Source organism: Nannospalax galili, unplaced genomic scaffold, assembly GCF_000622305.1.
Source record: "Nannospalax galili isolate Female #2095 unplaced genomic scaffold, S.galili_v1.0 scaffold528, whole genome shotgun sequence".
NCBI classification, from domain to species: domain Eukaryota; kingdom Metazoa; phylum Chordata; class Mammalia; order Rodentia; family Spalacidae; genus Nannospalax; species Nannospalax galili.
Window position 1 is genome coordinate 3,338,208 of NW_008359681.1, and position 27,296 is coordinate 3,365,503.

Here is a 27,296-nt window from a genome sequence, read left to right on the forward strand (position 1 = left end):
GATAGGCCATTTTTTTTAACAAGGCAAATATTAATAGAAGACATGAATGGGGGTAATAAGGTGGGAGGGGAGAAGAAGAGGGGGTCACAATATATCAAAATACATTGTAGGAAATTCTCTAATCAATAAAGGTATTTTTTTTTTATTTAGAAGGTAGCTTGACACCATGACAATTCAAACAACAGTATTAAGTTCACCCCTATGAACTAAGACCTCCTAAGCCACAGGTTTTTGAGCATATTTTCAGTACCAGGCATGAATTCCCTCTTGCAGAAAGGGCATCAAATCCAATCAGAAAACTCTTGGTTACCTCCATAACTTTGATGCCACAATTGCTTGCATAGGAATATCTTGCCTGGCAAGCTGATATTATGTAGTTCATAGGGTTCACAGCTGGGTCAGACTGTGAGTACCTTTTCTCCTCCAGCAGTCTTAAAAGACTAGAAAGCAGAACATAGGTGATCTGAAAACAGAGCAGGGAAATTTTGGAGGTTTAAATAATGATGAAAGTGGGGGATGGAGAAAATGAGGGAGGAGTCAGGGTTACCCAAAACTATTTAAACTGTTTAAAATGCTATTCAGTGCTATCAGACAAAAATATTTGGAAGGGTAGAAAAGTAAAGTGGAGCTGGCAACACTGTGATTCTGGAGATGTTTATCATGTGAGTGCTGGACATGGAGCCCGAAGCTTAGTGCACGCTAAACGTGTATTCCATCCCTGAAATACTGCTCCAGTAAGAAGAATATGACTCTAAATCACAAAAAAACCCAACCAAACAAAAAGCAGCACAACAACTTCAAAAGGCTTCCTTGAGAGGAAAAAGCATGCAGTACAAACACAGTTGACTCTTGACTGGCTTATTCAATTTATTGGGGAAAAGTTAAAATTTGAGTGAGAACAGATGATTTTGCTTTTTGGCTATAACTTAACAGGTCAGTCTCCTCCTATAGAAAGTTCTGACTTGAAATTATGCTTTACTTGAAGACTACTGAAAATTCAGAAAGAATTAGAATTAAACATTGGATTGTAATCAAAATCAAGTATTTCATTTACATTTGCAAATTATGTTTGGGAAGCGTGTGACATTTAGGTTATCACCAGTCAGTTGAAAACAGTCTTCTAGGATATAAATTGACCTGAAAATTTAATGTTGTAAACCCTCAACTTGTTGAATCTCTTTCCATGTGAATTGTTCATATTCAAGCAGTCCTTACTTTCATTGGTAACATGATCCATAAAACAAGCTGCCAAAAGACATTTTGATTGGTGAAGTTTTCTTTATTTTTATTTCATTGAGCAAAATATCCAACCTCTAAAAGCACAGGTGACATAAAGATATCTAAATGAAAAAGACAGTCTTCCCCACTAAGTGATGCCCTTTGATGAACAATTTGTAGCTGAGCTGCTAGAACAGCCCTGGATGCTGCTTCTCAGGGAGGCCTTGTGAAGACAAGTGCGAGTTCCACTGTGAGTGAGATGCCACAACACAGCATTCAGGGCTGTTTCACTGAATTTTCAAGTAAACATGCTGATGTCAGTAACCTTGACAAATAGATCTTCAGGGGGAGAAAATGGTATGAAAGCATATTTGCCATTTATGTTTCATCAAGAGCTGCAGTTCATCTTCCATGGTTAGTCATTGATTAGTACTGTTTCAAGTGCTGAAACGCCTTCCCTCAGACTCTGAGACTCCATAAATATGATATAACCACCATGGCTTTCAATGTTACATGAATAACCAATACCTCCTGATGCAGGGTAATTGGAACTACAATAATAGGCCCTCAAGTTGACTCTAATGGAATTTGAATGTTACACCTCCCTAGATGGCCTTCTCTTTTGCAGAATCTATATGCAGCATCCTTTAATCTTCTGGGAAAGTGATAGTATAATACTGCAGAGAAGCAAGTGTCAGTGGTTTTCTGTGACAAGGACAATATATGGGGAATGTACCTCTTCCCACATTTCTGCTGACTCTATTGGTAAGAAATCCATGACTGCATACCACTGATATTTTTATTTATTTATTTACTCCCAAAATATTTGTTGAATGTTTATTTATACCAAAGTGTGTTAGAGATATAGGACAGATAAGATTTGTGCTCCTTATTTTAATTTCACTGAAGCCTACTGTAAGATAACTAGTAACAACTGATAACAAGCAACCAATCACTCAATGTATACATGCTCTGAAATGGGAAGCACATAATGGAAGCATCCAGTCTAAATATGGCAGAAGGAGCATAGTGAAGAGAGGCACCAGGTAAAGTATCTACACATCCATTTAAATGAGATCTGAAAAATGATAGGTGAAAGAGAGATGCAGCAAAGAGACAGAGGTTCAAAGTGGAAGTTTTCCTGTGCACAGTGTGTGTAAAACTACATGGCCAAGGTCGATGTGGTCCCATTGCCCAGTGTCTTTTCTGATTACATTGCTACTTTCTATTAATGTTGACTATAGGAAAATCAGAAAAAGGAGGTTTATTATCATATAGTCCAAATATGAAGTCACCTTGCACAATAAAATTTTAATATTCTCCAGGATTGTAATGTTTGAAATGTCAACAGGGATACATTCATTACATAATGAAATTAATGACTGAAGAAACAAAGATTATTTTATCAAGCATTACTTCTGAAAGACAGAAGACCAGAATGGATACAAATTATGGCTGCTATGATCAACTCTCCATGCCTTTGTTGGTCACTCTATTATATGTCTCATGACCGAATGGAAACTTCAGCATATAAATCCATGGTAACAGGCTTCATTCATTATCCATTTCTGTGTAAGTAAGTACCATCAAACTTGACAGATCAGTACAATGCATCTCATAGCGTCTGTGGGTCAGATATCGAAGCACAGCTTATCTGGATCCTTCACTCAGCATTCTCTCACAGCCACTGTGTAGATGATAGTCAAGGCATTTTATCTGTATCTTTACCATAGGAAGGGTCCATATTAAGTTCATGCAATGACCTTCAAGATTCTAGTTTCTTACTGTCAGTTGGCTGGAGATGGACCTCAGTTGCTTACTGTGTAGACCTTTCCTATACTACAACCTACTTCATCAAAACATAAAAGGCAGTCATGACTCTAAGGATCACAGAAGCCATCATTTCTTATAACTTAATCATAGAAGTACCATCTTCATGTTGTCAAACTCTACATATTAGAGGAAAGTTATTCAAGAGTAGGTGATTATAAAAGACCATAAATGCTAGGAGGCTAGGATCACTGGGGGCATTTAGAAGACTGCCTTACAGGAGGATAGATGGTGCACTGTATAATGTCTCGGTCAGTGTTAAATGCATTCAAGTTTCAGCTTTCTTCCAGTTTTCTAGCATGAACATATAAACAGAATTTCAGTATCTGTTTTCTAACAATGTTTAAGTGCTGTTTAGCATATTCACAAGCATAGCTGGCTCTGGTGGAGAATTTCATCACAGATAATCCATCAAACTGACTTTCCCCAAGCACAGCTGCAGAGTCCAGTGACCAGTACAGTACAACACTGTCCGTCAATACACACAAAAGCAATGGTGGGAAGGTAAGTGGTAAACACAGATGTGTTCATCAACTTTTTCTGTTCTTGTGACAAAAATATTTGGACAAAACCATTTAAGAAAAGAAAGACTTATTTTAGTCCCGTGGTTTCAGAGGGTTCTGTCCATCATGGTGAGGAGGTCCTGCTAAAATAAAGTAGCTCATCTCATGGTGGTCAGGAGCAGAGAATGAAAACATTTGTGCTTCAGGCCCTCTTCTTTTTCCCTTTTCATTCCATCCAGACCCACAGAATATTGGATGGTACCACTCACATTCAAGCTAGGTCTTCCTTCCTTAACTAATCCTCTCTGGAAGTATTCTCACAGATACAACAAAAGAGAGATGTGCTTTGCTAATAATCTCCTAGGCGTCTCTTCATCCGATAAAGTTGACACTCAGGATTAACCATGTCACAATGAAGGTGTCAAAAACAAGTTCTATTATTAAATAAAATTCCTGGATACCTAATGGTTTGTATCTTCATACTATTTCAATAAACAATATTGGACACTTGGTATATGAACATACACTTAAATATTAATCCAGTCCCTAGGACAACACACTTTAGAAAAAGCTGTCTAGCCTGATAACAGCAGTGCCCTGAAACTACAAAATGAACAAGAATATTTCAGGTAAATTGCTAGAGGCTATATTTTGTTTTCTAAGTAATTGCATTTCTCAAGGATTGATGATAGCCTTATGAAAAACAAGGCACCATGAGCACACTTTAAGGAAGATTCTTCCTGCAGGCTGCCTAATTCAATGCAAATATATCTACAAAACAAAGCAAAGAGCAAAATGTTCCCAGCACCCTCATCCCAATGTGTTTCTCAAACGCTGACTTAATCAGTGCTGTGGGGTAAGATTGCTACCAGCCAAATATTTCTTCAATATGAAACCTGAAAATAACTTCACTAGAAAATATGACCATGTTCTGTTATCTTTGTTGAGGTCTGATCCTCATGCAATAGAAAAATATTCTTTTTCTGCTCTTTTTATTTATATGTGGAAAAGCAACCATAAGGGGGAAAGCCAAAAGACTGTGTCATAAGATTTTTCACCTTGCTATGAGCAAAGCAGGCATTCATATAATATCTCAATCAGTATCTAATCACACTGGTAGTGTTCCAGAAGGCCAACACTGTTCACAAGCAATGACCTTCATTACATAGAAACATCCAACATGAAAGACACATCAAAAACAAGGAACTAAAAATCAAACCAAACACTTCTTTGTAATAGAGGACAGCTCACGGTCATGAGTGCCACTCGCCACCACAGAAGAGGAATAAATTTAATGAATAAACCAAAAAGCAATATTACCATTCACTATGTTTAAAATGTAACCAATCAATAAGAAAGAGAAAAAGCAGCAGCAAGACTCAGAGGTCTATAAATATTCATCAGGGACGACAGTATGGGATAATATAAAAATCACACGCTTTGCTGTCTCAACTATCTGTCAACTACCAACCGTCTGACCTTGGAAAAGTCATCTAGATTTTAAAACTCAATCTGAGAAATCAAGATAATGATACCTAACTCACAGAGGATAATACCTTTCTTAACATTTATTTCAATCCCAAGTCAAATTAATAAATAAGAATTATACTGATTGTTGAAGAATTGATTAAACAATTTGCTATTTTGTTGGCGCCCAATGTAAATACAAACTTTGAACATCCTGACAGAGTTATTTGGAAAAATGAAGCATTAACACTTTCAAAGATCTTTTTATAGCATGCTTAGACATGTACCTATAGAACGCATCCTGGATGGATAGGTATATGTTTAAAAATAAAATATAATAAATGGATTAGTAAAGGATACCATAACTAAGGGATTGCAACAAAGAAATAGGAGAATAAAGATATAAATAGAAGCATATAAGTTAGAATGCGGTCTATGGGAGGCATGACAGACTGCTAATAGACCCTATGCCCCACAGAGATGCCAGTATCCCATTTCAGAACATGTAAATGTTACACTCTATGGCAAAAAAGAATTGATTGCTTATTGGCTCACCTTAATGCACAGATTGTCTGAGATTAGCCAAGGTCCAACATAATCACAAGAATCTCCAAGAATTGAAGGCATATGAAAAGGTCAGGGTAATGCAGTTATGAGGACTCAACTACCTATTATGAGTTTTGAACACTGAAAGTAGTCATAAACCAAGGGGAAGCCTCCAGAAGCAGGAAAAGAAAAGAACCTGGATTCTCTTCTAGAGCCTCAGGAAGAGAATGCAGTCCCACCAATATCTTGATTTCAGTCTCTTTTCTGACACAGATAACGTATTTCTTCTGGGTTAAGATTTCAGTCCAGGGTTCTTTGTTATAGCAGCAATAGGAAACTAATAAAGAAGACATAAGGAATAGCAGCAGGGCCTATCCTGTAACAGAAAGGGAAGAGACTAGAGAGTCAGAATGTCATTGATATGAACAAGTCAGAAATGCCTTTTATCAACACACAGTTATCTATCGACAAAAAGGAAGTGCCCGTGAGCTTGTCTAGGTTGATGATATTGCCAAGACTCTTAGAAAAGACAGAAGCAGTGCACAACTGACTAATGAAAGCAGACAGGAAATCAGGACATACAGCATTTAGTCTAAAAACACTTAGAAATACTTTCTTAAATACATCAGTTACCTTCAAATTAGAGTCTCAGATGGAAACATTTCTTCTTGAATAACACAAAACCACTGGTGGTGGGAAGGGCAAAAACATGCCCACAAAAATGATTTGCACTTGACACAGCATGGTTTCTCTCTAGATAGGGTGGATTTTAGCTGATAATTAAGCACCAAATGAACCATTTGAAAATTTCAGTGCCATGAGCAGAAGAAAATTAAATTAAATCAGAATTAACATATTAGGTCTGGGATGAGTAAAGACAGATGATTCCTTTGTCTGGATTCTGTCTTGTTAAGAAGAAGCTATCCTTCAAAACATCTAACTCTAAAACACAATTGATAGGATGACATTAGCAAGTAAACATGATAATTGAATCATTTAAGTTCCAACAAATGTGCAACAGAATGTTCTGTTGGTTACAAGAGGGAAAGATATGAATGTGTTGGGTATTCAATTCATCTCAATGCATACTACCGAGCCAGGCACAATATAAGATGCCCAGACTTGAGATGGAAAAGACACAGTCACTCTCCTTCATTGAAAGAGGAAGTTTAGAGGAAGAATATGTGGTAAACAAGTAAATAAAACATATAAACAACATGCAAAGGAACATAGCTGTCAGCAAGCCTCAAAACATAAAAATTCAAGTATAGAAAGAAATTATTCACCCATAGATGCGTCAATCTGAGAACAATAAAATTCAAAGAAAAATTTAAACAAATATCTTTTTTAAATGTTTTTATTGAATTTTTGTGTATTTTATACAGAATATCTCAAGTAATCTTAATCATCTTTATAGCCCTGTCCCCATCGGCACATTTCCCCAGCTCCCCCAGTTGAACCCATATACTCTGCCATCCATATTAAGGCCAATGTGTCAAGTCAGTGTCCCCAGATACTCCCTTGTACAAGTCCATCCACTGAGGTGTAGTCAGCCTTTCTAGAGTCTCTTGTTTTAGGAAGATCAGCTCTTCCTCACCCAGCAGTAATCAGCTGCCAATGTTTCCTCATCTAAGATGGAGGTCTGCTGTTCCTTTCCCCAGTTCTAGGCTGGGTTTTTGTCTGCCTGAGTTTGTATTAGACTTTCATATGCTGACACCATTGCCATAGAATCATATGAGTGGGGTCCTAGGAGCTTGTAGGACTCTGTTTCCATACGATCATGTACCCCCTCCTGGCTCTTACAATCTTTCTGCCTCCTCTTCTGTGATAGACACTATTACCAAGTATCACAATTGGTCACAAACAGACATTGTCTATGAATTGCCAAGGCCTAAGCAACACAACTACAGTGCAACCTCTACACCTAAGGCCCAGGGGAAAATAGAACAGGGGTAATGAAGAGAACACTAATGCATCTCAATTCTTATTAACGAAGATCCTTCACAAAACAGAGGGACACGAACACAAGAGGCCACAAATGATCAAAATGTAGAAATTAAGGGTCTGCAGATTGCTGGTCCATGGACAATACTCCTATATTAAACTTCACCCACCCAAAGCTCAGGGACAAATGATATCTTAATCACACTGTAACCATAGATTTTCATAAATCTAGTAAAATCATGGATCTCTTGGGGGAAATGGAGGATTCAGTGGTAAAGAAAGGAACAAATACAAATATTCCCACATATAGATGCATTCAATTTCAGGATGTCTATTTGAGTCTCTGATTCAGAAAATCTCGTACTAACCACAGACACACTGCTTTAAAAAAATCCCTTCTGTTTGGGATGGGGTGAGGCAATAAGAGGCAGATAGTGGAGGAGGTCTAAATACCATCAGATTATATTGTATAAAAATCACAAAAACATCTATTAAAAATGTTTAAAAAAAAAAAAAGCTGGGCATGGTGGCGCACACCTTTAATCCCAGCACTCGGGAGGCAGAGGCACACAGATGTGTGAGTTCAAGGCCAGCCTGGTCCACATAGCGAGTTCTAGGTCAGCAGGGGTGACAGGGAGACCCTGTCTCAAAAATGACCAAAAAAAAAGTTAAAAAAAGAATGAAAGAAAAAATCCCCACTAAAGATGTTGACTGGGCTGGGGACATAGTTCAGTTCATAATCCTAAGAACACATACACGGGCATGGTATATCCCTACAATCCCAGTATTCAGGAGGTAGAAGAAGGACCAGAAGTCCAGGGTCACCTTCTGCTACATGGGGAGTTTGAGGCTAACCTGGGCTACAAAAAACACTGTCCAAAAATGTATAGACTAAAACAGACCTGCTAAGTTATTCTTTATAGTAAAGCTTATTTGAATGCTTAAATTCACCATTAATGGTAGAAGAAACTGAGAATCCAGACTATTGAGTTTGGGAACTCTGTTTCTCACAAGGAAGGCATATTCTCAAAATCTCAAGTTGAAAATAATCTATATGAAATGTCCAATTTCTCAACCCACAAAATTTTTCTGAGAGAAAATCCACAGAGATGAGCTGGACATCATAGTCACCCCAAAGCTTCACAATTCAGTGGGGTACATTACTCTGTAACCATGGAATAAGAATATTCTGGTTTGGAAATCACAACATGACAAGGCTTGTTGGAAACATCCCTTCATGAAAAGAAATTTACAAAAATTAATAGATTTATATATGAGCAGTATTAGGTAAGTTGAAAACTAGTCACATGGAAGCTTATGCATATATTTATAAACTGCCTAATTTTAAGATGCATGTGGTACAAAGTAGCACACCGTAAAGAAAAACAGGAAAAACAGGTCTCAAATTAAAATGGTGAGTTTAACTGAATTAAATTTTAATTCATTTTATTATTTAACCTATACATTTGAAGGGGTGACTTAAATATATGCTGTGAGAAGGCTACACAACGTTTTTCATGATTATAAATGTTTTTTGGTTTTTTAAATTAATTAACTTATTTATTTATTTTTTATGTGTGTGTATTGCCTGCGTGTAGGTAAGTGCTCCCGTGTCATGCAATGCCCACAGAGGTCAGAAGAGGCTGTCCGATCCCCTGGGACTGGAGTTACAGACAGTTGTTAGCTGTCATGTGGGTTCTGGGATTCAAACCCCGGTCTTCTTCAAGAACAACCAGTGTTATTAACCTCTGAGCCATCTCTCCAGCCCCCTGATTATAAATGTTTTGAAAAGCAATGCATCAGAGTTTTGCTTCCACATATAAAAACTGGGTAGGTTCTGCAACAAATCCAAACAGAACATTTTGAAAATTATTTTTATTCCATAGAAAATGTATGTCATTTTCCCTAACACTGTAGCAGACCACTCAGGCATAAATCGTTGGGCTATTTTTTTTTTCCACACAGAACCAGAAAAGACTGAATTTCAATGAATTTTTTATTTATTTGTTTTGTCAATTTATCTAAGAACAAAACATTTCCTCCAAGAAATAAGCTGGAAACTGAGAATATCAAAGACAAATTGTGTGTGTAAGTGTGCATGAGAACATGAATTTCAGTTTAAGAATCGAATTAGTATTTGTTCAAAGAACATCACTGACCATCCATTATAGAGAACCGTATTTCAAGCTCTGAGGCCAGAGAGCTATAAACTGCATGCCAATGTTCAACAGATAGATCTTGAAATGAAAAACAGATATGAACAAAGGGCACTATAGAGAAGTGCTGGCATGTTTAAGAAGTCTTCACCTGTTTTCAAAGGCCCTGAGAATACCCACTTAGTTCTTCAATGTGTCTTCCCATGCATGGTACCATGCCCATGCCTGACGGACAGTGTGCTTGTAATCACATTCAGTGTACAGAGAATTACTGTGGATCAGACCATGTCCCGCTCCATCAGACTGCAATCTTCTCTACTAATGCTGACCCTGAAAGGGTACCATCCCCCATCTCATATTTGCATCTTATAAATGCAGTTCCCATAGTTTCCTCTGCCAAGTTAATGGTAGAGCTTAGGTTTGCTCTCAGGCCTATTTCTCTCCAAATCCAGTCTTTGAATCACCTGCCAATGAGTTCCTTGCATTTAATGCATGTAAATGCTGCTTTTATTTTCATGCTTTATATTGATTTCTACAACTCCAAGTCAAGAACCTCTGAATGGCATATGCCCTTCTTAGGTCCTGACAGAGTTCTTATTATTCAGTTACACATAGTCAGATATTTCCATCATAGTTTCTATTTAATACAAGAAGGACCCAATAAGGAGAAATCTTAAAATTAAGAAAAAAATAATTCAAGGAGGGGAGAGGCTAGGGAAAATACTGCATAGTGCTTCCTGTTCCATCTTAAAAATCACATGCTTCCACATAAAAAAAAAACAGTCCTCTCAACTGAGGCTTGCACGGCAGGTACTTTACCTGCTGAACCATCTTCCCATTCTTTTTAAGAAACAAATCTAGGACCAGGGAGATGGCTCCATCTGTAAAGGTGCTTGCCACCAAGCCCAAAACCTGAAAGGGATCCATAGTAGAAGGAAAGAACAAGTTATAACAAGTTGTCCTCCGACCTTCATATGTGCACTGTAGCACATGTATACCAACACATATACACACATATAAATAATAAATACATAAAATGTAAAAATATTTTTGTGCGTTTTTATTGAATTTTTGTATATTTCATTCAGAACATCTTAATCATCTTTATACCCCCTTCCCCATCCACACCCTCCCATAGCCTTGCCCCACAGGATTTCATGCATTCTGTCATTTGTAGGGCTATCGAGTCAAGTTAGTGTCCCTAGATGTCCCTCAGTGCAAGTTCATCTACTGAGGTCTAGTCGGTCTATCTATGGTCCCAATCTCAGCTGAAGAACTACTGGCAGATGATTACTTCTGAGTGATTAAAAATGAACTTTTAAAACAAATCTCCCTCGGTTCTAGAATATTCTCTTTTGTAAGGTATTAGCAAAGTCTTCAAATAAGTATGGCTCACTCCTCACCTAAATTTCCCTCATTCCCTGATAGAGATACATTTATTCATATTCTAAGTTACAATAAACCGTAAACTGATTGTTTTGCACATGCATGACATGACCACCAATATGAGTCTAGAAAGAGAGGGCCACTCTCTCACCCTTAACTCTCTAAGATTTTGAACAAGGAGTCTTGTTTTGAAAAAGAATTTTAACATATGGCAGCTCTATTGGAACTATGACAGGTGAAACTGATATGTGCAACTATGCCCTCCTGAGACCTACATTAAGAATGTTACACCCTAGTGCAGTTCTACAACCATAGAGAGAGTGAAAGAGAAAAATTAAACTAGCTGGTGAAACTACCTCACTAAGCTGGCTCTGAAGCTAGGTATTTGATGCCCCTGGACCTCATGAATTAGAGACACCAGGAATCTATGCAGATACACAATCATGTGGACAGATGGTAGATATTAGTAGTGTTTGTTAGAAGAAGCACTCAGGTCCTCAGACCCTCTCTCCAGCTCTTGTTAATTAGGTGGTGTTTTCCTGTTAAAAGCAGAAGACTAGAGGATTGCTCTGGAAATTAAAAGGGAAAAAAAAAAAAAGGGACGGCTTTGAACTCAACGAAGGACTGTGCCCTGAAAACCAGCTGTAACTGAAAATCTGCGGAGAACTATCAGAACCCCCACCTCCCCCACCCCGTTCTCTTCCCACCTGGATCCAGGCCACCAAAACTAAGACCCAGTGGAGTGGCATTCCAACAGAAGCACCCACAAATCCTGGAAGATGGAGAGCTGTCACTTCTCAATCTCACCATCCACTTTTAGACTGCTTATTCAGCCTTTTATATCGCATCTTAACAGCAATTATGGCCAAATACCAGGAAATATTTGAAGAATGCCTCTAGGAAAATGAAGGCTCGAAGTAAATAAAGTGAAATAGATAATGAATAAAACCTCTTCTCAATTAGATTATAGATAGTCTCAGAGACATAAGAGAAGGGATCGCCTAAGCAAAACGAAAAAGAAGGATATAAGTATTCAGGAAGCAAGTGCTTTCAGTATTGTGCATAATGAGAAAGCGTTCTTAAAAACTGATATATGCTCTAGCTTGGATATAAAGTGCACCCCACACACATGCTCATGTACTGAAGGACCAGCCCACTGCAAGTAGTGTTCAAAAGTGGGGCTCCTGGGAAGTGATTGGATCATGAGTGCTTTGCCTTTAACAATGAATGCAAAATCTAATGGCATTATTGGGGTATTGAACAAATTGGGAGGTTGTTTATACTTGGAGGCAGCATACGTCAACGGGGTGTGCCCTTTTTCCTGGCTCCTTCCCTTCTCTCTGCTTTCCAGTCTATCCGTTGCCTGCCAGTTTCCCATTTATCAGAGATATCATACAACCAATTTTTTAAATTTTCTTCTACTACTTGTATCCATGTTTCTAAGAAGATATTTCAGTATTAGTATTACCCATTGATTTGCTGAGTGTTATAGGCTGAATTCTACTCCTCTGCCAAATTCATATGTTGAAATCCTAAGCAGCAATACTTCAGATTGTACTTGGATTCATGTATAAATTGCCAGGATGAACCCTTACAACAGAACCGTAGCAATGGGGCAAGCTGATCACAGACTGGAGTCAAAACAAAGCTTTCCTCCTTTTAAGTGTTTCACTCAGATACTTGTCACAGCAACATGAAAGCTAGCTAATGCAGTCTGATAGCACAAATGCAAAAACTATTTTAGAGATTGTGAAATAAATTTGAAGAAGTAGACTAAAGGGTAAGAGCTTGACTATAAGAGAGAAGCTACAAGAAAACTGGGAAATTGATCCCGGAAATATGCCTTTCTCCAGAAAGAAATCTGAGAGAAAATAAGAGAGAATATTTAAAGGAAAAATTTTCTTTTAATTATTCACATTCTAGATGAATTTCCAAAGATTAAACATTCATTAAATGTTTACTTTAAAAATATTTTTTTTAAAATACCACCTCTAAAGAACATCAAATCATGAAACTCAAAACACTGGGACTTCAGATGTCCCAAGTCAGAATATGTATGTAAGGTAAATACAAAGGCTCAAAAAGGAAAATGCCAATAAATAATTCCAGAGCAACAGTGAAAATTAGAAACAAAGAAAACAAACATAAGTATAAAAGAAAAAATTTACATCCCATAAACCTTTCTCAAGATGAGAGATGTGTTCCATCAAAATGATGAGACAAACCTGGAAAATGGAAGCAAGAAAATAGGATGTCTCAGGTTTCTTCTCCTACTGCTGTCATACAATACCCTGCTCAAAGCAACTGAAGGGAGAAAGGGCTTGTTTTAGCTCACAGTCCAAGGCACAGCCCATCATGGTATAAAAGTCAAGGTAGCAGGAGCTTAAAGCAACTGGTCACATCACATCCACCATCAGGAAACAGAGAAGCATGAACGCATGATCCTCTCATTCCCTCCAGTTTATACAGCCAGGATTCTTTGCCCAGCAAATGGTCCAGCACATGATTAAGATGACTCTTCCAATATCAATTAAAGTAATGAAGATAATCCCCCACAGACATTCCAGTGTTCCACTGCCCAGGTGATTCTAGATTCTGTCAAGTTGGCAATTAATACCATCACAGAAGGATTTTGTGACAAGCGATAGAATGTGGAAATTCCTGGGATAATGGAAAACAGATATTTGGAAATGGAGTTTACAGCAAAATCCATAAACAATTCTTTTAAGATAAAAATTCATAGATTTTTTTCATGTCTTTGAAAGTTGGGAAGAGATTTATGTTATGAATAAAGTACTGGCTGGTCACAGAAAAGTGAGAAAATTAAAAAGGAAACAGATTAATTGCAGGAAGAGAAATAGACTATGTGATTATAAATACTTCCTGTCTCACCTGTGAGAGTTTTCATAACATTGCAACTCTGAAGGATGACTGAATAAAACCATACTTCCAAACTTTCAGATGTTTGTATATGTTAACGTAGGTTAGAAATGTGAAGGAATAAGAAAGCTAAAATATTGCTTTTCTTTTATACCAGTATGCTAATTTGCTAGAATATAACAAATACATTCTGGTGTCTTGAAATACAGAAATGGACTCCCTCATACCTCTGAAGTCTGCTAGTCCAAGGCCCCATTATTAGCAGGGTTGATCCATCTCTTTCTCTTTCATTATAAATGGATGGACTTCTAGTACCTGCCTTTATATTATTATCTCCTTGTGAGCACTGGTGTCCTAATCTCTTCTTATAAGGATATCAGTCCAACTAGTTGAGGTCTCCTCCTACTGGCTTAATTTTAACTTAATTATATCTGAAAAGACACTACCTCTAAGTATATTCTGAGATACTGAGGATTAGGGGTTCAACATATGAATTTTATAGAGGAGTACAATTCAGTCTAAAACAACCAGTAAATCAATAGATAATATTAAGACTGAAAAATCTTATTAGAACCATAAAGGTAAATAGTAGAAGAAATTAAAAATTTTCAAAGCATCTCTGACAAATGTGAATCTGGCAGGCCACAAATACACTGGAAATTACTCTTCTATGGTACCATAGAATTACTTGCTTTAAAAATCCTTTATTTATGAACAGTGGAAAAAAATGAAAAAATGAACAAAATTGAATGTTTCCATATAAAAATAATTGTGAAAATGTGAATAATATACAAATACATACCATTACCAATTAACCAACGCCTTCAAATTATTATGAGATGCTTAAGGGTACAAACTTTTATGATATTTTGAGTATAAATAGCTAAGAAAATGGTGATAAACTAAATGGAACCCACGGTTTTTAAAAATAACAAATACGTTTATTCTATCCCAGTCATCACTAATCGAAAGAATGGTTCATGAGTATAGACATCATGAAACTGAAGAAGAGATCATTCAAATCACAACTGACACACACAGAAGGCTTTTTGTTGTTGTTGATGTTTTCTATTTATCTCTTTAAAAAATATAAGGGAGTGACTTATGTAAGCCATTAGCATCCCAACAAAGAAGACCCAACTTCTTGGGCAATTCACTCTAAGAAGGTGCTATATACCAATCTCCCTTGAATTTATAAAAATATGCTCTGTAGGCAGGCAACTCAGACAACTGGGCCTGAGTAACAGCCAAAACTGCCCCCTCATAGATTTCCTGTTCCAGAAGTTAGAATTGTCATGGAAACATTCATCCCAAGTATAGCTAAAAGAGACTGGTGTGGGTAGTAAGCAAATTCCTATTTACAGTGGGACCAGACAGCCAGGGATACAAATGGAAGACTGGCTCTACTAGCATGGGGTATTGTGGTATTCAGCTGGCAAATGTAATAGTCAAGAATGTCATTGGAGGTAGCTGTGATAGTGCCTGTAATCCAGACTACTCAGGAAGATGAGGCAAAGAATTGTAAGTTCAAGACCAGTTTTGGAACTTAGTAAATCTTTTCTCAAAATAAAAAAAGACTTTTAAAAGGGGTAAGAATGGTGTTCAGTGGTAGAATGTTTGCCCAGTGTGTGTAAGACTCTGGGTCCATTCCCCCAGTATCAAAGAAAAGCATCATTGTGAATCCACAACCACCTAGCAGACCATGGAGGTCAAGTCCAAGTCCTGAATTAATAGGTAAAATCACCACTTGGAGTGGCCTCTTTTTCAAAAACAAACATGGTGACTCCAGAGACTGTCAACCCCTTCAACTTGTAAGAGTTCCTATGATACTTTACAATGGATGCCATCTTGACCTTCTCCTTTGGGTTGTTTCCAAGAGCTCCTTCTGATAGGATTACTCTTTTTATGTTTATTTTTATTTATTATCATTTTATGTATATGCGTGTATTGCCTGCATGTATGTAAGTGTACCCATGTCGTGCAATGTCCACGGAGGACAGAAGAGGCTGTCAGATCCCCTGGAACCGGAGTTATGGACAGTTGTTAGCTGCCATGTGAGTGCTGGGATTTGAACCTGGATCTTCTGTAAGAACAGCCAGTGTTCTTAACCACTGAGCCAACTCTCCAGCCCCTCATAGGATTACCCTTAACCAGCACCTTCTATACCAGCTTCCCAAAATCACTAGCAACAAATGCCCTTCTTTGGAAATAAGCTCTTCAGATGATACAGGACATCAAAAATACCTAACACCACATGGAGCCAATGTGTATGTAAGTTTAGGAAGGTGTTTTCTAAGGTCTTTCTGTTCTTGACCACGTGTCCTTCCCTACCATTCTCCAACAGATGTCAGAGCCAAAAAGCATCAACTAGCTACTTGAAAAATAAAGAAGTTCTTCCTACTACATCATAGGGTTTGTTTTGGTTTTTGCTCGTGGTTGTCTTAACACAGGTTTAAGACCTGGCAGCTTAGATCAGGCAGCTCCCCTTTGTATAGAGATAATCAAATCTACAGTTCAAAGACTCCACTTATGGGCCTGCAACATTATGGGTCACTATGCACACACCCTTATCACCCTGGTGCCAGGTACCAGAAGACAAGAGAGTTTCTATACTCCAGAGTCCGCAGAGTCATTTAAACTGGTCAATACAGAGAACTTGCAAAACTTCATTCATTTCATGCTCCTTGCCATACATAAGCTTGTCCCTGCAGCTCTAGTTTTCACTTATCCTGCCCTTGAGTACAGCCCCCTTTAGAACTCTGCCTGGCAATCTTCTTCCATTTTGACTATAACAGTTTTCTACCTTTCTTCTAACCATGTGTCAGGGTACCATGACCTGCCATCAAAAATTGTTCAGACCTTACAAAGCACCTACCCAAATCTATACTTTGTAGACCTCACTTGTAAGGATCCACTGCATACTTGTCCGTCCAAATATGTCCACAGCTTCTAGCCCTACCTATCTCTTGTGGGACTCTCAGAACTCTTGTGATCTGAACAGCTTGTTAACGCTATAGGAAGACTATGGGCTTCCCCCAAAGCCCTCCACCCCAGCCTATAGATCTCCAAAAAGAGGATTCAGCATCTCAATTCTCCCTACCCCGGTCACCTTTCCTTTGTCTTGTACCTGACTTTCAAGTTCTAACAGTAGGCAGCTCTGAAGAGTGCTTAGTCCTGAAAAGGACACCTATATCAAACCTCTGCCATGCAAGGATCAGAGATAACTGTGGAAGAGGGGGCAGAAATTGAGTAAGAGACAGAGAGAGTAGATGACCACAGTTTGCCAGGCAACTGGGAAGTTACTCATATGAACTCACAACAATGGTGACAGCATGTACAAGACCCACATAAGCTTAAATCAGACAAAAATCCCTGTATATAAGTGGGGAAATGGGGAAGAAACCATAACCCTACCTGGAACTATTGGCAACTAACGGTTGCTGAGAAGGGAAGAATCAGTTTTCTTTAAAGTGTGGTACTGGATAGGTTAACCAGGCTCCAGTGGATGGACCCACATGGGATGGCATTTGGGAAAAACAAATTTGACTTGAAAAGCATATATATAATGAAATTGGCTGGGGAGCATTTAGGGAAGGGTACAGATACAGGAAAGGGTTTAAATATGACCAAAATATGTTGTATGAAATTTGCAAAAATTCAAAAAAGTAAAAAAAAAGTAATCACTTTAACTTAGTGATCTGTCAAAAAAGGACAGGTGTATTTGCTGGAAGCTGTGTAAGCCTTAAATTATAGACATAAATTTTATAAAGACACACCTTTGCTTTTACTATGAACTCAGCTGTTTTAAAGTGTAGACATGGTAGTAAATATTGACTTCTGACTCAAAAACATACCAACAACATGCCTAAATTTACGTGTACTTAAATAAACCAATTGAAATAAATATGTACCTATGTAACAGTCCAATGCGACCACATAATAAAATTCCAAAGGCTGGGCAGCTTATAAATGACAGAAACTTATTTCCCACAGTTCTGGATGCTGGGACGTCCAAGACATAGGTGCTGCCAAATTGTATCTGCTTTCTGAATGATATTTCAACTTACTATGTTCCCACAGAGTACTAGAGCTGATAGCTCTCTGGGCTCTTCAGTAACCCTCATGACCTAATTCCTTCCCCAAGGCCCCACCTCCTTACTATCACATAGGTGCACTAGAGCGTTATGTTATGGATTAAGAAATTAGTTTTATGTGACAAATTTGATTAGATTGAGGAATGACTAGAAGGCTAATTGAAGCATTATTTCTGGAGATGTTTCCAGAAAAGATTGGCATGTGGGTCAGTAAACTGAGTGGGGGAAGTTTTATCCTTGATGCTGTTAGGCTCTTTCCAATGAGCTTGTCACATGGAGAAAGAGGCAAGAATTTCCAGATGCCCTCTCTTTACAGTGAAATCATATTTCTGCTGATGGAAATCAGCACTTTGAGTGCTTTAGCTTTTGGACTTGAATCTTGCATCAGTTGCCATACAGGGTCTCTTGAGCCTTTGGCCTTAGAGATGGGGCAGCATTGTTGATGTCCCATGTCTGGGGCTTCCAGATGTGGACTAAGCTGTACTAATGGCTTTGCTGGTTCTCCATCTTAGAGACAGCCTGTCCTTGGCCTTATAAGCTTCTAAAATCACGTGATCCATTCCCTAACCTCCCTCTGTGTTGGGGAACCCTGCTGCTAGGGTTGTAGTCCTCCATGTCCAGATAGTTCTAAGGGGCTCGGCACCATATGGAAGGACTCCCCTTCTCAGCAGGGGGCCTCCTGCTCTCTTCCTGACATACCCTGGAAAGTGCTGCCAAGCACAGATGTCTGACCTTATTTGGAACATGACCTTTGGCATAGTTACCTGGAGTAAAAACTACCCCCAGGTTTTTCTATATGATAATTAGGCATTGCCTGGTAGTCAGATGATAGGAGCCTACTGCCACATGTAAATAAAGCATACTATGAGCACCTATCAGCTGAAACATTGGCTACTGCCTCCACACTATATTTCCCCCTAACATCCCACTAAATAAACAGAGCTGTTTCACTGAATCCAGAGCTGTTTCACTGAGTATGGAGCTGTTTGCATCACTGAACCTGCCTCCCCGGAAGGACTTTCTTCCGTTGGTGCTCACTGGCCGTCCTGACCCGGTTCATCGCTTCTGCTCCCTTTGTCCTAGTGGACCAGTGGCCAACGACCCATGAGGAGAGGGAGCAACACCACACCTCTGTATGCATGTGTCTTGTTGGTTCCTCTCTCTGGAGAACCCTAATACCCTGATATAACATATATACCATCACTACGTAAGTCCATGCATACTTCCTGTGCTAAGCAATCACTTGTACACATGTACAATGCCTGTGTTTTCCTAGGCACAACCCATTTAATCTTCTTCAAGATTTACATGTACAGCAACACTTTCCAGGTGAGATGTTCAAAGAGAGCCTGTCATAATTAAAGTAAATTAAAGCTGATGTCAGTGAAGACAAAAGCCCATCTAAAACAAGAGAATCAGCTAAGTTGGGCATGGTGGTGCATGCCTTTAATCTCAGCACTTGGGAGGCAGAGGTAGTTGGATCTCTGTGAGTCTGAGGCCAGCCTGGTCTACATAGTGAGTTCCAGGTCAATTGGAGTTACAGGAAGACCCTGTCTCAAAAAGACTGAGAGAGAGAGAGAGAGAGAGAGAGAGAGAGAGAGAGAGAGAGAGAGAAAGGGAGAGACAGAATCTTTCAGAGTGCCACCAAGACTGGACTCTTGGAAAAAATAGCCACATATCAAATTTTGTCGGCTCCAAAAACATGCTCTCAAAAGGCAAAGTAACAGCCTAACAGCATGTTCAAATTTTACAGATGATGAAAATAAAATCAAGAAGGTGAAAGCTTTTCTCAAAGTCACCTCTGAGTCTATCAAATTAGAGCTAGAACTCAGATTCAAAATCTTATGCCACCATCTTATAAGAGATCACATACCCAGGTCTTCACTATTTTTATGTTGCCTAAAATTTCCATGTACCTTTGCATAACAACATTTTCAGCCATGATATGAAATTTAAGGAATAGAAAATTGAAATTTGAAAAAGAAAAATAAAGCAAATATATTAGTCATGATTAAAACTATGGATTTTCAAAAACTATATTGGATCTTTACATATAGTTTTCCTACTGTCTTTAGATGAAAATTCACTTAGTATACAAAGTTCCATCCAAGTTTATTTTCACTGTGGAATTTTAAACCACTGATCTCTTCTTGGAGTTCTTTTTTCTTTCTTACAATATTTTAAACTAAATTAAGTATTTTAAAACATAGTTCTTTATATATATTACCATATCTTAAGGTATATAACAAATACAGGAAGGGAGAGGTTTTAACGTACTAGACTTACTAACATTAAAGTCTGTCAAATTAAATGAATTCTATAATATCTTAAAGCCTGTCTCAATCAATTTAAATGACCAAATTTTTTAAAAAATATTTTATTTATTATTTTTATTTTATGTGTATGAGTGTTATGCCTGCATGTAGGTAAATGCACCCATGTCGTGCAATGCCCACGGAGGACAGAAGAGGCCATCAGATCCCCTGGAGCTGGAGTTACAGACAGTTGTTAGCTGCCACGTGGGTGCTGTGTTCAAACCCGGGTCTTCTGCAAGAACAGTCAGTGTTCACAACCACTGAGCAATCTCTCCAGCCCCTAAATGATGAAATTTGGATACTCAAAGAATAAACTTTTCTTCTAAACTCCATTTATAGTCCCCTAGCTTATTTTAAATATTCAAGATTATACAAAAAAAAATTCCTTAGGTCATAAAACTCTGAAAGGTTATTATATATTTTATTTTAAAACTAGTTTTTGTCAACAATACTTCTTATAGTGTAACATATTTATATGTAATAGTTAAATACAGCCTGTCATTTTATGTGTAAACTAAGCCTTATAAATTATGCACCTTCAAAAGTAGAAAAATTTCATTTCTTTTCATTAAATACCTGAGAATATTATGACACAGTAAAATTTTACTAGTGAATGAATTAATAGATGGAAATTTTCTTTAGATAATTAAAATCTAAAGCTCTGGATTTATATAAATTATCAGTCCTGAAATATTATATCTCAGCTACATGTAATGATAAAGTAAAATTGAAAAAATGCTATCATAGCAAAGAATCACAAGGCAAGTGATCTGAATGAAGGAATGCATTCTCACTGTGCTTTAGGCTGGAAACCTACACTCAATGTCAGATTCCTTCTGAGATGGTGAGGGAGAATCTGCTTCAGGCCCCTCTCCCAGCTTCTGGAAACCTCGGCATTCCTAGGATCTAACAATGATTTAACCTTACCTGTAAAGACTCTCTTCTAAATAAGGTTGCATTCGTAAGGACTTGGAGTTAGAACACCAACACACATTTTAGGAGAGGAGCAGGATTCAACTCATAAAAGGTTCTAACTAAGTATTATGAAATTCTACAATCCCTTTCCTCATAAGTCCTTAATTTATCAAAATTATGCAAAGGAGCATCTTATACTCCTATCCTATAGAAATGTAAGAGGCCATCAGTCCTACTTAGGAAGCTGTTAAACACACAGTAGAGTTTCTTAAGATGTTCAAATGAATTTCAGTATCTCTTCCATCCTGTTAGTGCTGAAAAGCTGTGACTGTCAGTTTTATCTGAGTCTAGCTTACCACCCTCTCCTGTTACAACTGTTCTTGCCTAGCATAGGGACATGGAAGTTCAGCATAGTATCTAGTTTTTCCATGTGATTCACTTACAGGAGACTTGTCACCTCATGTCCTCTGTGGGAAGATGTAGGTTATAAAAAGAAAGAAGACTTAATTTAGATCCACATGATATTCATGGGGCAATTACTGAGTGCTTAGTGTACTGGGCACCATCCTTGGTACTGATGGAATGGAGGGGGGGAAATCCCTACTTTTATGAAACATATAGTTGTTTGGTGAAGGAGACAGAAAAATAAAATAGGATGTGAAATACATAGCATGTTATGTGGCTATAAACATAAATGTGGCACAAAATAAAGAAGGAGAGAAAAATAGAAAGCACCAGAAGGCAGCAGATTGCTATTTTAAATAAGTTCTGCTATGGAGATGATGCTGTGTAAAGACAGGAAGGAGGTATAGAGCTGACACACCAGGCAGAAGAAGAAGGAAAGCAAGGGTCTCAAGGTAAGCATTTGGCTCCTCCATTAAGAAGGTCAATAGTGGAAGAGAAAGGAGGCAGCAGAAGACCCCAAGAAGCATGCTGAGAACAAGAATAAGATCAACAGATGCACCAACAGGAGGTAGGGCTCAATTGGCTTAGGTCAGGGCATAGTGGCCAAGGTGATCAGAAGTAGTAGTCTCCTGAGTATAGCTATAGTAAAGTCAGAGAATTTGCTGAAATATTTCATTTGAAATACTACAAAATGACAAAAAAGTCATGATTTGAAGCTCAAGCACTGGAAGATGACTGTACAGGAGTAAATAGGTGGGAAGTATGAGTGATTATTTTGAGGGTGTAAAGGTGAAGTAAACTGTCAAATGTCTGTATATGAAAAGTGACTATGCATTTAGTTCTATGAGGGAGTGATGAAGAGATAAACAGGTCTAAGTTATTGATTTGGAAATATAAAATATAAATACTGAAAGGTTTGAGCATAGTTAGGCCACCAATGGTAGAAATGAAGGCACGGTCTAAGGACTGGGTCTTGTGACATGCCAACATTAGTAGGCTGTATAAATGAAGGGTAACTATCAAGGGAGACAGAGGAATGAGCTCTGAGATAGGAGAACAACCAGGAGATACCTAGGTCATCACCTTGACAAAGCAGTTTCAGTTGAGTGATAGCCTGGTTGTCCTGGTTTCATGAGAAATGAAGGCATAGGATGGAGGCACTATTTTAGGAACGTGTCTGTAAAGTAGAAAAAGAGGAGAAAAGAGAAGCTTGAGAGTGATTTTGAGTCAGCCCAGGACTTCTTTTTATAATAAGGAAAAGAAACAGCATTCCCAAATATTTATGGGAATCACCAAAGAGTAAAATTTGATTATATAAGTGGGACCAATGTAAAGAAAGCAATAGACACTCTTAATTATGTTGAAATATTGACTTAACATAGGTGAAAACATTTGTCTACAGTTATTGTTACAAGACAGAATATGTATGCCTAGATGGATGAAATGAGGAGGGTTGGGATCTTTTCATATTGCATCCAGTTTCAGTGAAGTAGGATTAGAATCATTAGGTGACATTATCATTGACCGTCATTAGATGACATTGTTGGGTGTTGTTGTTGTGTGTCAACAGTATGAAATAGTCTAGGCCAGTAAGATGGGAATAGACAAATACAGAATGATTGGCAGTTCAGTGTCATGGTCACAAGGTCAAGCCAAGCTTGTCATTTTAGTCATCCATATCTTTCTAGTCACATTCTCATAATGTATACAGGTGTAAAGGAGATATCTAGTATTGCAGCATCACCAAGCAAGTCCAGGGATGTCAACAGAGACACTGAAAGAAAGGACAAGGAAAGAAATAAAATGGATGGTTAAGGAAGGAAGAGCCTGATGGAGAAGACACAGTGAGAAGGTGGCAGTTAGTGGACTGTAGCTACTGGAGAAACTGAGGAATGGCTGGAACTATGCTACAGAGAATATAAGTTGGAAATGTAGAAAATGACGAGCCTAGGATGAGATTCTTGAAATTCTTGAAATAAAGATGTGGAAGAAGTGAAATTATAAATAAAATCTAGGGTAGATCTTCTGAGGAAAACTAAAGGAAAAAATTATTAGAGGAGAAATAGTGATAAAGGAAGTTAGATGAAGGAAACTAGAAAATATCACGTGGACATGGGAGCCACAAAGAATCATGGAGGAGCTAATTCGAAGACAGACAGTGATGTCAGGCTCAGTATTCAAGGACTGGGACAGAATCAACTGGCATCGTGAGAAAAATTTCAGCATGCAGGGGCTTTAGTCTAAATATATGAGATTGAAGGCAGATGTACAGAAGGATTTCCACTAAACAAGAAGGAAAATAAACACAATCTTACAATGCTTCTTTTAAAAAGTAGAATTTACTAGACAAGGTTAAAATATGCTGATTATTTATCATAGTCAAGATGAGATGGAAGAGATTAACTGTGCACCTAGAGCAGGGAGATTAGCATTGTGCATACTTGTGATCTAGGGTCAGAAATCCATATTACAACAGCCCATGGAGTGAGGCAAATATTGATCTGACCTGGACCTCTTTTTACACCAAACTGACATGATGAGTCGTGACATAGAAGCAGGAAAGAATGTGAATACTGTCACCACTGAAGATAACAGATGGGCATGAGCTCCCTCTCACACAGGAAGCAGGGATCTCAGCATCCTCACTCTGGCCTGACTCTGAGGATGCTGGAAGCTAGCTCAAAACCCTCTATACCAGCTGCTGGGCCATGCTGAGGCTAGCAGCTGTCAACAGTGTTGAAGTCAGCTGAAATGCCTTCTAGAACAACAATAAATAAGATACACTTGAACGTCAAAGAAAAATTAAACTGGAAGATAGCACTGTGGTGAGCCTGAGCCCTATCTTGAAGATTTAAAAGGCCCATTTTCAAACCTTCTGTGTTTCTTTGTCAGCTTTCTGTACACATTTATGTCTCAGCATAAATGTCTATTTCCATAACAGTGCTAAGTACAATTTTGAAAAGTGAGTCACACTTATAAAACGGAATGTGCTCATGTCTCAATCAAAACTTCAAGGTGAGAGACACTATAGCAAAAGACATTAAGAGGGTCAGCAGTTCAGCTGGTGCTGAGGAAGACAAAGAAAATGGCAATGATGAGTAAATAGCAATTTCAGAATCCAGAGGGAGAACAAAAGACAAGCATCTTTCTGAGAAGTGTGTAAAATACCAGTGTTCATGTGTGCATGAGTTACCTTTCAGGACAAAGGAAATAGAATGTTTTGGGAGGCTGTATATTCATTCTCCAAAGTACTAAGTAGCAGGGCTTTCTCTGATGAACTCTTCCCCTAAATCCCATCTTCTTCTTACAAGGGTACAAAGAAAAAGGCATAAGTTGAACAGTAACCAAAGAAACCCAGCACTAATTACTAACCTCATCAGCAGCCCAAATCACAGGTTCACATCTGACATCCTCTAACAGCAAGGAAAAGCATTTTAAGAATAGTAATCTTGTTTTTTCCAATATTTAGAAAGTCCTGGTACTGGAAAAAATATATAGTTCCCAGAAAAGAGCTATAGGAAAACTATTCTCAAAGGCTTTACAACTAAATTCTAAAACAAATATGCAAATTCAGAAGTTTTGTTAAATATTATTTCTGGTACTGACTCTGTAATGTTGAGGCTATTGATACTTTATGTACTGTAATTCATCAATGAAACCTCAGTTAAAAGATATAGATGAAGAATGATTGGAACTGTCACATATTGCAAGTAGGAATGGAAAATGGGGAAGCCACTTTGAGAACTAGTCTAGCAGTTCCACAAAAGTTTAGAGTTACACATGACACAGTGATTCTATTCCTACATATACACTCATAAGAAATGAAAACATATGCCCAAACAAACTCTTGTATATACATGCTTATAAAAGGGTTTCATGATAGCCAAAACATGGAATAACCCAAATGTCTATCAATTGATGGAGGAGTAAGTAAAACGTGGTATTTTCATACAAACTAATATTCATCAACCATTAAAAAGTATTAAGACATGTCTCAACATAATGGATCTTAAGTTAAAAGAGTTGGTTACAAAGTATCACACATTTTTATTCTACTTATATGAGTGTCCAAAATAGGCAAATCTATACAGACAGAACCAGCTAAGTCGCTGCCGGGAACTAAGGGAAGTTGGGGGAGAAGGGGAATGACTGCTAATGGGCATAGCATTTCTAAGAAAAAGAAAATGCTCTACAATTGACCATGGTAATGGTTGCATAACTATGTGAATATACTAAAATTCATTGCATTGTGCACTTTAAGTGAATAAATTATATGCCTATAAATCTATCAAAGCTAAGAACAGATATGAAGGCAGACATATGACAAAAAATATTTTTCTTTGAATGCCTTTCTTACAAAGTGGATTTAACAATTGGTCAGAATCTAAAATGCCATTGTTTGTGATCTAAGAATGCTTGTCCATTTTTTTCTATGCTGCTTAATGGAGAATAAAGAAATTAGGGAGAGAAAAGAGTAGGTATGTTTACTCAAATGAGGAAAAGAAATGTCCAGGAGCCAGAAAAGTAGCATCCGCTCCTCTGGCTGTGACTAAAATTAAGCTCCAATTTAGCTTTCAGCTAAAATTATCATAATTGAAATAAAACTAACAAACTAGATGTGACTTGCAATTTTCTCATCCTTCAGCTGTAAGAGGCCAAATGGTGACCTCAGAAAAGTAAGCTTCTCCCCTCAAGGACATGCTTGAGGTTTGGGATGGACAAAGACTTTCTCTGTGTATCCCCAGTCCATGGTGAGTCATTTCTTTCAAACTCTTCCAAATTCACAATAAGTAAGTTGTTTTTGGACCAAACGCAAAAAGGCAATGGAGCTGAGAACACTGGGATAGCTTGGAACTTAGGAAATCATGTTATTCTTAATTTGAGTATTCTTCTTCAGTTCTTACTTAAAGAAAGACTTTCACACTCAAGCAAATATGCAAACCTAATGCACATATATGAGTGTATATAGTGTGTACACATATATATATGTATATATGTAATATATAAAAATATATACATAATCATATATATCATCATATACCTATGGTAGTCCATAAGATTGAATTTAAGAAAATGTCACACTTATCAGAAATATGTGCTCCAAAAATGCGTTTAATACAAATTGTAAATATTAACACAATAAGGATAATTTTTAAAATACAGCCAGAAGTGAGCTCTCCAAGGCTCTGGAAAGCAGCCAAGTGCTGAAGTAAGTCTGGCTCGCTCTAAAATGTTGTCAACTCCTGTTTTTCTTACAAAAGGAAGAAAGGGAACATGGCCACATTATAAAGAAAACCCACTGACTTCACACATGACTTTGAAAAAGTCACATCTCTCTTGGGTATCTATTTGCCTATTCAAAGGAGTAGCGAGCGCACTTGCTTTTGAAGATGCAGACTACAAATATCCTGAGCCAAAAGATCTGAAAAATACATATAATCATATGATTAGCATAAACAGTCCATTATTTGTAAAAGTGACATTTCCATGTGTTATGTAATGTGACGGGGAGAAATGAGTAAAAAGAAAAAAACTTAATGCATACAGTTGGGTAAATTACATTCTAAATTGCATGGAGCTTTAATTTCATCATGCGCTTTGAAGAGTTTTATATATGGAGATTTGTTGGAATTTTTT

General features: G+C 37.7%; 1 protein-coding gene across 1 annotated transcript in view; it reads right to left on the bottom strand.

The window, feature by feature from the left end:
- Hs6st3 (heparan sulfate 6-O-sulfotransferase 3) overlaps positions 1-27,296 on the bottom strand; it is an 844,070-nt gene that overhangs the window by 512,041 nt on the left and 304,733 nt on the right. The window lies entirely within an intron of this gene.